The sequence below is a fragment of the Caretta caretta genome, chromosome 24, assembly GCF_965140235.1.
Source record: "Caretta caretta isolate rCarCar2 chromosome 24, rCarCar1.hap1, whole genome shotgun sequence".
NCBI classification, from domain to species: Eukaryota; Metazoa; Chordata; order Testudines; family Cheloniidae; genus Caretta; species Caretta caretta.
The window spans coordinates 14,208,706-14,223,039 of record NC_134229.1 but is presented as its reverse complement, the minus strand read 5'-3'; positions in this window follow the sequence as shown (position 1 = coordinate 14,223,039).

Genomic DNA, 14,334 nt, shown 5'->3' with positions numbered 1-14,334 from the left:
TAACATACCTGTAGAAACCCTTTGTGTTACCCATCACATCCTTTGCTAGCTGCAACTCCAATTTTGCCTTGGCTGTCCTGATTACACTCCTGCATGCTCGAGCAATATTTTTATACTCCTCCCTAGTCATCTGTCCAAATGTCCACTTCTTGTAAGCTTCCTTTTTGAGTTTAAGCTTACTGAAGATTTCACTGTTAACCCAAGCTGGTCGCCTGCCTTATTTGCTATTCTTTCTGCACTTCGGGATGGTTTGTTCCCGCACCCTCAATAAGGCTTCTTTAAAATACAGCCAGCTCTCCTGGACTCCTTGCCCCCTCATATTAGCTTCCCAGGGGATCCTGCCCATCAGTTCCCTAAGGGAGTCTAAGTCTCCTTTTCTGAAGTCCAGGGACTGTATTTTGCTACTCTCCTTTCTTTCTTTTGTGAGGATCCTGAACTCATGGTCACTGCTGCCTAGGTTGCCACTCACTTCTACTTCCCCTACCATTTCTTCCCTGTTTGTAAGCAGCAGGTCAAGAGGAGCATGGCCCCTAGTCGGTTGCTCCAGCACTTGTACCAGGAAGTTAATCCAGGATGTTTTCGGAGAGTGTTGGGACGTCTGTGCATTGCTGTATTGCTCTCCCAGCAGATGTCATGGTGATTGAAGTCCCCCATTAATACTAGGGCCTGTGATCTGGAAACTTCAGTTAGTTGTCCGAAGAAAGCCTCGTCTACCTCATCCTTCTGATCCCGTGGTCTATAGCACATGCCCACCACAACATCACCCTTGTTGTTCTCGCCTCTAAACTTAACCCAAAGATTGTCAACAGGCTTTTCTCCAGTTTCAAACTGGAGCTCTGAGCAATCATACTGTTCTCTTACATACAGTGCAACTCCTCCACCTTTCTTCCTGTACCTGTCCTTCCTGAACAGTTTATACCCATCCATGACAGTGCTCCAGTCATGTGAACTGCCCCACCAAGTTTCTGTTAATCTAATTATGTCATAGTTCCTTGATTGTGCCAGGACTTACAATTCTTCCTGCTTGTTTCCCAGGCTTCTTGCCTTTGTGTACATCCACCTAAGATAACTCACCTATTGCCCTTCTCTCTCAGTATGAATCAGGAGGCTTTCCATCTTGTACCCTCCTCCTTCTGTTTCCTCCTGGTATCCCACTCCCCCACTTACCTCTGGGTTTAGGTCACCATTCTCCGGTGAACCTAGTTTAAAGCCCTGCTCACAAGGTTAGCCAGCCTGCCTGCGAAGATGCTCTTCCCTCTCTTTGTTAAGTGGATCCCATCTCTGCCTAGCAATCCTTCTTCCCTGAACAACATCCATGGTCGAAGAATCCAAAGCCCTCTCTCTGACATCACCTCCGTAGCCATGCGTTCACTTCCACAATTTGACGGTCCCTACCTGGGCCTTTTCCTTTAACAGGGAGGATGGATGAGAACATGACTTGCGCCTCAAAGATCTTTATCCTTCTCCCCAGAGCCACGTAGTCTGCAGTGGGTGTGGATAGCCACGGACCATTTTTGTGGATAGTGGATGATAGAATCATAGAATCTCAGGGCTGGAAGGGACCTCAGGAGGTCATCTAGTCCCACCCACTGCTCAAAGCAGGACCAACCCCAACTAAATCCTGACCTTAAAAATCTCTAAGGAAGGAGATTCCACCACCACCCTAGGAACCGCATTCCAGTGCTTCACCACCCTCCTAGTGAAATTTTTTTCCCTAATATCCAACCTAAACTTCCCCTACTGCAACTTGAGACCATTACTCCTTGTTCTGTCATCTGCTACCACTGAGAACAGTCTAGAGCCATCCTCTTTGGAACCCCCCTTTCAGGTAGTTGAAAGCAGCTATCAAATCCCCCCTCATTCTTCTCTTCTGCAGACTAAACAATCCTCAGCCTCTCCTCATAAGTCATGTGCTCCAGCCCCCTAATCATTTTTGTTGCCTATCGCTGGACTCTTTCCAGTTTTTCCACATCCTTCTTGTAGTGTGGGGCCCCAAACTGGACACAGTACTCCAGATGTGGCCTCACCAGTGCCGAATAAAGGGGAATAATCACATCCCTTGATCTGTTGACAATGCTCCTACTTATACAGCCCCAAATGCCGTTAGCCTTCTTGGCAACAAGGGCACACTGTTGACTCATATCCAGCTTCTCGTCCACTGTAACCCCTAGGTCCTTTTCTGCAGAGCTGCTGCCTAGCCGCTCAGTCCCTATTCTGTAGTAGTGCATGGGATTCTTCCGTCCTAAGTGCAGGACTCTACTCACCAGCAATATATATTGGATGCATATAGCACTGTGCAGGGCTCTACTGACCAGCAGTGCCTGGCTCGCAGCGTCCAGCTCGGGCAGCCTGGTGGGGGTGAAGTATGCTCAGGGCCAGCAGCAGCAGCCAGTGGCTGGGGCTGGGCAGCAGGTCAGAGTTGGGGCTGTCCAGCATCCGTTTGCCGCACTACTTCCTGTCCAGCAGCTCAGGCCCTCGGGCAGCACCAGCATCCCCACCATGGCCCGACTGGCAGCACTGGCCGCACTCCCAGTCCCGGGTCTGGCCCGCCAGCTCCTGGGCAGTAGGGCCTGCCCCCGGACATGGGGATTGGAGTGGGCAGGGCCCTGGCATCCCACCCCTCTGCCCCACTGTAAGGCAACATGCACTGCTGCTGCCATGTGCCTTTGCTTGCAAGCCCGCGGGAGCAGCACATGATGTAACACCCCTTCCCCCCAATTCCCCCTCCATGCTGCCCCTTCTCCTCAAGACCTTGACCCTGCACTATCCCTTACCCCCAATCCTCATGCTGCCTCTGCCCTGCAAGACTCCACCCCCCACTCGCTCCCTTCCCTCCTCTCCCCACTCTCCTCCCATCACTTGCCCTTGTGAGATGGCTTGCTGCTGCAGGTGTGGATGCGCATACAGGTAAAAGACGGCTAGCAGATAGCAGGTCAGATTGTGGGCTGATCCTGGTGGATGCAATCCACATTTTTGTATCTGTGCAGGGCTCAAATGATCAAGACCCCGCACAACACACCTTTCAATTTTCATGGATCCTACACATGCCTATCACAACCGGTGGTGTACCCAGAGGTGGACTAAGATTTATTGGGGCCCTGGGTGCATTTGGGCCCCCCACTCCACCCCCACACCAGAAGGCCCTACTCCTTGTCCATCCCTTACCCCCCAAAGCCCCGCTCCCTGGCCTGGCTGGAAGCCGGGCCACTCTGGAGAGTCTGGGACCCTCCACTTGCCCTGGGTGGCACACTCTGGAGGGCAGGGACATGGGCCGAGGGCTGCTCTTGGACACCCCCCCACAGGGCAGATGGTGGGTCCGGGGCTCCCCAAAGCTGCGGGCTCCCAGGGTGGCTCTTACGACAGCCTAGAGTGACTATGCATCTGGTTTTGGCCGGAACAGTCCCCTTTTTAAGTCCTTCCCCAGATGCCCAGTTTGCCCAAAAAAGTTCAGGATATTTGTCCCATTTGCTCTTGCCAATTGATCATCAGTTGGCAAGAGCAAATGGGACAAATGCCCAGTTTTGCCAAAGGGGGCTGGTGGGGTGAGCAGGGGATGGGCCTGGGGCTTGGGCAAGCAGCTGGGCCTTGGTCAGTCCCATGCGGGGGCAGAGGGGGGCTTGGGGCAGCTCTGCATGGGCAAGGGAAGAGGCGCTCAGGCCAGCTCTGTGTGGTGGGGGAGAGGGACTTGGGCCAGCTCCATGGAGGGGAAGAAGGGATCGGGTCAGCTCTGTGTGTGTGTGTGTGGGGAAAGGAGCTCGGGCCAGCTCCATGGGGGCAAGAGGGGCTCGGGCTAGCTCCAAGGTGGGGAGAGGGGCTTGGGTCAGTGGCTTGGCCAGCTCCATACAGGGGGATGGTGGGGGAATATAGTCACTGGGCTCCAGCTTTCAGACTGGCCAACAGGTGGGGCCTCATGGGGAAGAGGAGGATCAGGGCGGCAGGGCCCCCGGGGTGAAAGGAGGAGCAGGGGGTGGAGCCCTGGGGGAAGAGGAGGAGCAGGGCGGTGAGGCCCTGGGAGGGAAGGAAGAGCATGGGGTTGAGCCCCAGGAGAAGAGGTGGAGCAGGGAGGTGGGGTCCTGGGGGGAAAGGAGGAGCAGGGAGGTGGGGCAGGGGAATGGAGGAGCAGGGCGGCAGGGCCCCGGGGGAAAGGAGGAGTAGGTGGTGGATCCCCGGGGGAAGAGGTGGATCAGGGCAGCGGGGCCCCAGGGGAAAGGAGGAGCAGGGGGTTGAGCCCCCTAAATATAGTATGGTATTGTTATAAGTGCCTTGACTATAAAGTACTTGTAGATGTAACTTAATATTCGGTAAAGGTGCAAACAACCTAATAAAACAGTTATAAGAATTTTATGAATATCTGTTTGTACCTCAGTGTTGAGGTCTCTCCCCTACACCACTAACCTACACTATTGCTGTGTGATATACTTGTCAGAACACTTCTGTCAACATTTCACAAATGTGACACAAAATGTGTTTGTGTTCTAAATTAATTGCTTTTAAAAAAACCTAAGGTAATTCCCACCAAAATCTTTCTTAAGTTACTTCAGTGGTTACAGATAGGTAACAAATACATTTAACTAACATTATTGGTGGAGCTGGTTAAAATTATTTTTAAATTCCAAATGTTTATGTATTTGATGATTTTTTCCAACCAACTTCTGTGATTAGAATGTTATAGTTATGAACGAGCCAGTGAAAGATTTACTCACTCAGAGAGTCACAAGGCTGCACTCTTTGTATATAATGCACAGGCCTGGAAGCATCTGTTCACATTTCACAATGGTACATAAAACGTAGCTGTGTTCTTAATTAATTTCTGATGTATTTTCATTCTGTTTTTAGCCATGGGGTTCGCAAATATCATCCTGCACCTCTGGGCCTGGATATTCATGCTATGGAGTGAGTATTCAACAATATCACAGATATTTGTACATCTTTCCACATAAATTATCTCTGCATGAAGCTCAGCCTTTTCATGTCATTTATCCCTCCTGAGTTTTGTGATGAAGCAACTGGAACTAGCAATGAACCCAAATCTTAAAGCAAAGCTCACCCAGAGCCATAGATTTTGCCTTGCCACTTTCCACGTGATATCACAAATTGGCTAAAACTCATAGAAATTCATCAGATAGGACTAGACATAAGAACAGCCATACTGGGTTAGATCAGTGGTCCCTCTAGCCCAGTATCCTCTCTTCTGACTAGCTGGTGCCAGATGCTTCAGAGAGAGTAAACAGAACAGGGCAATTTACTGAGTGATCCAACCCCTGTCATTCAATCCCAGCTTCTGGCAGTCAGAGGTTTAGGGACACCCAGAGCACAGGGTTGAGTCCCTGACTATCTTGGCCAGTAGGCACAGAGGGACCTGTGACATTGCACCCCATAATGCTTTATGGAAATATGCTTATAAGTGTAAATATGACATAACTGGAATGTTTTATGCTAGATATGCCATGTAACATATCTTTCCAAAAGTTATGTTCTACTGAATGTATTCATCCTATTTGTATGCATGTTTCTTTTTTATACCTGAAGTTATGAGCATTGGCTCTATGCTTGTATTTAAAGTGTTTCCTGTAGAAAGTACCTAAGGCAGATTTGGTCAACATAGTGTGAAGGGGTTATTCAAATAAATGGAAGTACTTGGCTAGCAATGGACCTTAATAGATGCTAGTCCACATTTGAGTTTTCCTGGGAACGTTCCTGTAGAGAATTGAGTCATGCATGGACATGTGACTTGCCCATGTAACTCCAAATCTCCATCTTGTAGCTGTGATTCTACACAGGGGGAGAGAGGGGTTTCCACCCACAAGAAAGAGACTATATAAGCCCTTGGGAAACCCCTCCATTTTGTCTTCAGCTGGCACAAAAGATAGCCTCTCCACCCCAAAGAGATGCCTGAAAGAACTGGAACAAAGGACAGTAACTACAGGGGTGTGAGTGATTGCTGGACCCAGAGTAGGAGGAAGTCTAGTCTGTAAAAGAGGCTTGGAACATCTCTGAGGGTGAGATTTTATCTGTATTCAGTTTTCTTACTGTATTATCCTTAAGCTTGTGTGCTTTATTTTATTTTACTTGGTAATTCACTTTGTTCTGTCTGTCATTACTTGGAGCCTCTTAAATCCTACTTTTTATATTTAATAAAATCACTTTTTACGTATTGATTTACCCAGAGCAAGTATTAATACCTGGGGGAGCAAACAGCTGTGCATATCTCTCTATCAGTGTTATAGAGGGTGAACAATTTATGAGTTTACCCTGTATAAGATTTATACAGAGTAAAAAGCATTTATTTGGGGTTTGCATCCCATTGGGAACTGGGTATCTGGTTGTTGGAGACAGGAGCACTTCTTAAGCTGTTTTCAGTTAAGCCTGCAGCTTTTGAGGGATGCTTTTGAGAGCTTTTGGGGGGAGGGATAGCTCAGTGGTTTGAGCATTGGCCTGCTAAACCCAGGGTTGTGAGTTCAATCCTTGAAGGGGCCATTTAGGGATCTGGGGCAAAAATTGGGGATTGGTCCTGCTTCAAGCAGGGGGTTGGACTAGATGACCTCCTGAGGTCCCTTCCAACCCTAACCTTCTATGATTCTATGACGTGGTAGAAGTAGACATAAGAGTCATCAACACAGCCGGGACAGGAAAGACCATGGGAGCAGAGGATACCACCCAAGGGTGTGCCTATTTTCTCAGACACCATGGCAGTGCTCTGAGGCCTTGGTGACAGGCATTCGTATAGTCATCTTGACCCATATTTGCAACACCTAACTTTTTTAGGAGCCTAAATCTCATTTTCCAAACCAATTTAGGCACAGAGCGGGCTGAAATCCCATTGACAGTTGATCACAGAATAATAGAATCATAGAATATCAGGGTTGGAAGGGACCTCAGGAGATCATCTAGTCCAACCCCCTGCTCAAAGCAGGACCAATCCCCAACTAAATCATCCCAGCCAGGGCTTTGTCAAGCCTGACCTTAAAAATATCTAAGGAAGGAGATTCCACCACCTCCCTAGGTAATGCATTCCAGTGTTTCACCACCCTCCTAGTGAAAAAGTTTTTCCTAATAGCCAACCTAAACCTCCCCCACTGCAACTTGAGACCATTACTCCTCGTTCTGTCATCTGCTACCACTGAGAACAGTCTAGATCCATCCTCTTTGGAACCCCCTTTCAGGTAGTTGAAAGCAGCTATCAAATCCCCCCTCATTCTTCTCTTCCGCAGACTAAACAATCCCAGTTCCCTCAGCCTCTCCTCATAAGTCATGTGTTCCAGTCCCCTAATCATTTTTGTTGCCCTCCGCTGGACTCTTTCCAATTTTTCCACATCCTTCTTGTAGTGTGGGGCCCAAAGCTGGACACAGTACTCCAGATGAGGCCTCACCAATGTCAAATAGAGGGGAATGATCACGTCCCTCGATCTACTGGCAATGCCCCTACATATACATCCCAAAATGCCATTGGCCTTCTTGGTAAGAAGGGCACACTGTTGACTCATATCCAACTTCTCGTCCACTGTAACCCCTAGGTCCTTTTCTGCAGAACTGCTGCCTAGCCATTCGGTCCCTAGTCTGTAGCGGTGCACGGGATTCTTCCATCCTAAGTGCAGGACTCTGCACTTGTCCTTGTTGAACCTCATCAGATTTCTTTTGGCCCAATCCTCTAATTTGTCTAGGGCCCTCTGTATCCTATCCCTACCCTCCAGCGTATCTACCTCTCCTCCCAGTTTTGTGTCATCTGCAAACTTGATGAAGGTGCAGTCTACACCACCCTCCAGATCATTTATGAAGATATTGAACAAAACCGGCCCCAGGACCGACCCTTGGGGCACTCCACTTGATACCGGCTGCCAACTAGACATGGAGCCATTGATCACTACCCGTTGAGCCCGACAATCTAGCCAGCTTTCTATCCACCTTATAGTGCATTCATCCAGCCCATACTTTAACTTGCTGGCAAGAATACTGTGGGAGACCATGTCAAAAGCTTTGCTAAAGTCAAGGAACAACATGTCCGCCACTTTCCCCTCATCCACAGAGCCAGTTATCTTGTCATAGAAGGCAATTAGATTAGTCAGGCATGACTTGCCCTTGGTGAATCCATGCTGACTGTTCCCGATCACTTTCCTCTCCTCTAAGTGCTTCAGAATTGATTCCTTGAGGATCTGATCCATGATTTTTCCAGGGACTGAGGTGAGGCTGACTGGCCTGTAGTTCCCAGGATCCTCCTTCTTCCCTTTTTTAAAGATGGGCACTACATTAGCCTTTTTCCAGTTGTCCGGGACTTCCCCGGATCACCATGAGTTTTCAAAGATAATGGCCAATGGCTCTGCAATCACATCCACCAACTCCTTTAGCACTCTTGGATGCAACGCATCCAGCCCCATGGATGGGTTCCTAAGTCCTTAGATCTCTAGGGAATGCTTAAATTTCACATGTAAAAACCGGAGCCCTAGAGAGCAGAGGGGGAAAATGAAGGTGACCAAAGACACACCTCTGTGGAGCAACAACAGAGAAGTGGAGGGAAGTGGTAAATAATCTATTGAAGATAATGCCTGATGGAGTGGCTCACAAGGGACGAAACAAAGAAAGGGCAAAATCATGAATAAGAAGGTCTCAGGAAGAAGTATGTGGGGGAACCTGTCCCTTGGGTCCTGGTTTCTTTCCAAGTTGGCGCTCCTCTCATTGGAGATGTTGTCAGCTGCTGATTAAAGAACTGCTGTGTACATTTCCTTTTGTTCCATGTAGAGGGGATTTGACCTAATCCTTAGACTAGCCTTGCTGCCGAGAGAAGGAAGAGTGATTGTAGATGATTTGATGGAGGATGCTTGTGAAAGAGGCAAAATTGAGAAAACAGGGACAGTGACTCTGATGGGGGTGGGGAAAAAATGGGACCCAGTTGGGGCCACCACTCCACACAGCACCCCATGGGTCCAGAAGTGTGCAGAAGAAAAACCCCTCCCATTCTGGGGGCAACAGATGGTGCCTCCTTTCCCCCCTTGCCCCAATTGCCAGAGACTCCAGCTGGTAGGAGCAGCTGCAGAAGTAGACAAAGGAACCTTGGGCAAGTAGCTTTGCGGGTAATCTGGTCTCTGTTCCCAGAGTTGTCATTGACTGTCTGAGTGATCATAGATAAGATACTGAGGTCAACATTTCAGGGGCTAAGGGAATGGGATACTGGGCCTCTCGCTTCTAGGGTGCTGGTTCCAACCTCGCCCCAGATTGGTGGGTGGGATTGGCTGGCTCAGGGAATGGAATATGGGGACTTTCCCCTTGAGGGCAACATTTTCAGTCTGGCCCCAGGTTCAGGGGACTGGCTGGATCAGAGACAGGATAAAGGGCCTTTCACCTTTCTTGGGCATGATTTCAAATCTAGCCTTGTGTGTGTGTAGGGGGCTGACTGGCTCAGAGGGGTAGGGGAATGGGACTTGGACAAATAACAGCAGCCATATATGCAGGTAGTTGATGGAGGAGGGGGGGTCAAACCTTAGACCTTCAGCTAGGGTAGCCACTGAGCATCCCCAGGAATGACATGGGCTGCCCCTGCTGCCATGACCTGTCATGCATGGTGCATGCGAGTTCACGCTGGCAGGGATGGACTGGTGTGCTCTTCAAAATGGCATCTCCAGTCCATGATACTGGAGAAAACCAGACCCGGTTTTGCCTCAGTATTGGACAGAGGACAAGCCCCAGAGAAACAGAACTGTCTGGCTTAAAACCAGACAAATGGCCTGCTTACCTTCCGTACCAAGATCACAGGCCTGTACCACTTGAACTCCTTTAGTTGTGAGATAGTAACAGGTCCTGTAGCCTCTGTGACACAAGACAGACACTAGATAGAGTAATGAGCACGCATGTTAGGCCAGTCTTATTCTACTCAACTTTGTGAGACACTGGAAATTTGTGAACATTCTCATGAATGCGAGGCAGTCGTCTGAATACTCAGGAAAAAGAACAATGTTAATGGACTGAGTAGGGCAGAGAGAATGTGATACTTTTAGTGATGGAAATATCCAAGAGTCAAATGGTTTCATTTTCAACCTGCTTGAGCCTCTATTGACACACCCATGCAGAAGAGTATTTGACAGTTTCTTTAGACCCAGCTACTGAAATCAATGAATTATAGGAGAATCTCAGCTTCTGTCAAGGTTCCTTCCCCATGCTGAACTCTAGGGTACAGATGTGGGGACCTGCATGAAAACCTCCTAAGCTTACTTTTACCAGCTTAGGTTAAAACTTCCCCAAGGTACAAACTATTTTATCCTTGGACTTCCACTGCCACCACCAAACTTTATCTGGTTTCCCCTTGCACCCCACTTCCTGGGGAAGGTTTGGTAAAAATCCTCACCAATTTGCATAGGTGACCAGAGACCCAAACGCTTGGATCTTAGAACAACGAAAAAGCATTCAGTTTCCTTACAAGAAGACTTTTAATAGAAGTAAAAAAGAATCATCTCTGTAAAATCAGGATGGTAAATACCTTACAGGGTAATTAGATTCAAAACATAGAGAATCCCTCTAGGCAAAACCATAAGTTACAAAAAAGACACATAGACAGGAATATTCATTCTATTCAGCACAGCTATTTTCTCAGCCATTTAAAGAAATCATAATCTAACACATACCTAGCTAGATTACTTACTAAATTCTAAGATTCCATTCCTGTTCTGTCCCCGGCAAAAGCATCATACAGACAGACACAGACCCTTTGGTTTTTTCCCTCCTCCCAGCTTTTGAAAGTATCTTGTCTCCACATTGGTCATTTTGGTCAGGTGCCAGTGAGGTTACCTTTAGCTTCTTAACCCTTTACAGGTGAGAGCATTTTTCCTCTGGCCAGGAGAGATTTTAAAGGGGTTTACCCTTCCCTTTATATTTATGACAGCTTCCATTTTAAAAAAGTGGTTGTGAATAAAACAGTGGAAAAAGTGTGACCTCAGGTTCAGAAAACAGGAGGCAGAGAAACAGAGCACTAAAATTATTTAAAAACAAACCAACTAAGGATCTGAAGCCAAATCTCATGATTTTTTGGCAGCTGTCTCAGGATTTTTGCATGTTTAGGGTTGGAATACTGCCGTAATAAAGTCTCCATCATAAAATTGATACTGAATAAAAACAGGGTGTCTCATAAGCTGGGAGTGGACAGAATTGGGACAGAGTTTTATGCCTATCTCCTCTGTCTTTCTGTCTCTACAGGTGTTGCTAATATCTCCATCACAATATCATCTGTAGAAATTCCAGATCCCTCTTGTTCAGGCCCCCAAGGGACAGAATTTATCACAGTCTTCATGCAGAACCACTTACCAAGTTATGGCGGTAAAGACTTCCGGTTGTTCATCACTGGCTACACCCCTGGGACGTTCGTCAACATTTCCGTGAACAAAGCAGGTGTTAGGTTCAATGTCAGGGCAAATCTCGGAGAGACAACATGGATACAAATCCCAGAATTTGTGGAGCTGGCAGGAAGCAACATATTTGACCACACAGTCATCGTCCGGGCTGACCATGAGATCGCCATCCTCTCTCTGAACTATAAGACCTATACGGCCGATACCACTGTAGTGTACCCTGTGGAGAAGCTCGGGACAGAGTACTATGTGGTGACTCCAATGGGGAACAGAGATGGTCTCAATAAGCAATTTGCTGTAGTAGCCTGGAAGGATCCCACCATTGTTGAAGTTTACCTCAAAGGGGCTGTCACTTTCCAAGGAGAAACCTACAGAGCAGGGACAAAACTGGTCATCCCACTTGGAGCTTACCAGGCCGTCCAGCTGCAAAGCCGTGATGACTTATCCGGCACCAGGATCATGTCCCAGAATCCTGTTGCCGTCTATAGCGGACACGTATGTGTTGCAAAGCACACCAAATGTGACCACGTGAGTGAGCAGCTCCTGCCGGTGTCTGTCTGGGGCACCTCGTTCATTGTAGCGCCCTTATCCTTCCAGCCCAAATTTGACCTGGTGTATGTGGCTGCTTCCCAACACACTCGCATTGATTATCAGTCTGGGAGGGAGAAATCCAGAAGGAACCTGGTTGCTGGGCAAGTGGTGACATCTGAAATCAAATTCTCTAGCCCCTTGTACATCTCTGCTAGTGCTGGGATCCAAGTCGCCTTCTTTTGCACTGGTGGGAGCAAAGGGAAAATCGTGTACGATCCCTTCTTCCTGATGATCCCAGATGTCTCTGGCTATTGCCAGACCTATAACATCCATGGACAGGACCGGTTTGAGAACTATGCCGTGATTGTAGCCAAGACGGCCGAGACTGCTGCTGTTACTATTGATGCGGAACCACTACGTGTTACTCTGTGGAGGCCTATTCCAGGCACAGCATATTCTTGGACAACATACAACTTGCGAAGTGGGTTTAGCAACCACACCATAGACAACCCCAGCTCCCCATTTGGTGTCCTGAGTGTTGGGATTACAGACAAGGCTGGATATGGCTCAGCAGCTATTGGTAGTAAGTACAATATATTTGATAGTCTTTCTCACCCTCCCAGCCTCCCTTCCACCATCTTTCCTTGTTCCCTTCCTTCCCAACCACTCCATTGGACAACACTCCCACTCAGAGTCAGAGGACGGAACCCAGGAGACCTGCCTCTTAGTCCTCTGAGCACTAGATCGCTAAAAAATAGATACCAAATGTATATTTTGATACGTAACTGAAATATGATTTCTCTGTCCTCTGCTCCAAGTGTATTTTGAACCTGCAGGGGGTGTCTGGTAAACAAATTCCCTGTGAAGCAGGAGGGAACTGGTCCCTCTTCTCTGCCATGGACATACATCAATAAGGATCACAAATAAGAATCATTAAAAGGATATGGACCGAACCACCCAGACAGTAGCCCCAACCATTCACCTAGATTGCCCAAACTGGTTATACCACTTTATACTGGTATAGCTAAAGAAACACAACCTCCCTAGTGCAGATACAGTATCATAGAATATCAGGGTTGGAAGGGACCTCAGGAGGTCATCTAGTCCAACCCCCTACTCAAAGCAGGACCAATCCCCAATTTTTGCCCCAGATCCCTAAATGGCCTCCTCAAGGATTGAACTCACAACCCTGGGTTTAGCAGAACAAATGCTCAAACCACTGAGCTATCCCTCCCTGCGTAAAGGTGCTTACCCTAGTGTCTTGTCAGGGACAGGGAATAAGTGCATAAACTTGTCTACATTACAGCGCCTTGACGAGTATAGCTGTGTTGGAAGAGCCCCCTAGTGGTAACGCAGCAGAAAGAGATCTGCTTTATCACTTTTCTGAATAACATTAGCTATGAAAACAGAAGCACCACTCTATTGGCATAGTTGTAAATCTACACCAGGCGTTTTGTTAGCATAGGTCGGCTAAGTGGTATGATTTTTTTTTTCACACTTGTAACTGACAGCTATGCTGGCAAAACTTTGTAGTGTAGACGAGGAGTAAGACACCTTCACGCTGAAAGAACTGTGTCCACGTTCGGGGTTGGTATGACAAATTGGCATAACAGCCCTAACCAACATTGTTATATCAGTACAAAATCCGTGTGTAGACCAGGGCTTGGATGAAAAGTGGTATTCTGGAGTGTACATTCATCATCAAAACATTCAATGACCAATCTATGAAGAGGGCAGAGTTAAGGGCATCCACATGATGCCACATGATGCAGGAATTATTGGGTGGATATTTCTGGCCTGTGGTATTCTGCTATTTCTATACAGGAAAGGGAATATGCTATACGGGTCTGAAGCAATTTTTTACAGCTATAACAGGGACGCACACAAAGGGCTGTACTAGTGTAAGTATCTGGGCAAAAAATAAGCTTTACTAGCATCAGGATTTGTCTACACAGGATTTTTTGGTATAACCTGAGGTTTGAATATAAACTAATAAAGTTATACCAATATAATCCCCTGAATGGACACTCTTAGGCAAGGTCTACACTAGGGGCACTTTGCTGGTATAGCTGTACCAATAGGCTATACTAGCGAAGAACTCCGAGGGTGGACCCGGATTATACCAACAAAACAGTGCTTTTGCCAGCATAGCTTGTTGCAGACTAGCCTTCGGGCTACTAGGCAACAAAAGCTTTTCCGGTGCAGTTTTGCCAGTACAGCCAGACTGGCAAACCCCCTAGTGGTGATGCCGCTCATATTGGCAAAAGGAGTTCTTTTGTTGGTTTAGTTAAACCACCTTCCTGAGCAACATAAGCTATTCAGGCAAAAGGAGTCTTGCCAGTACAAGGTGTGTCTACATCGGGGTTTTTGCTGGCATCGCTAGATCAATTAGGGGTGTGATTTTTGTACACTTCAAGCTGATACACTTATGCCAGCAAACCTCTACACTTTAAACTCTGATCTCCACACTACA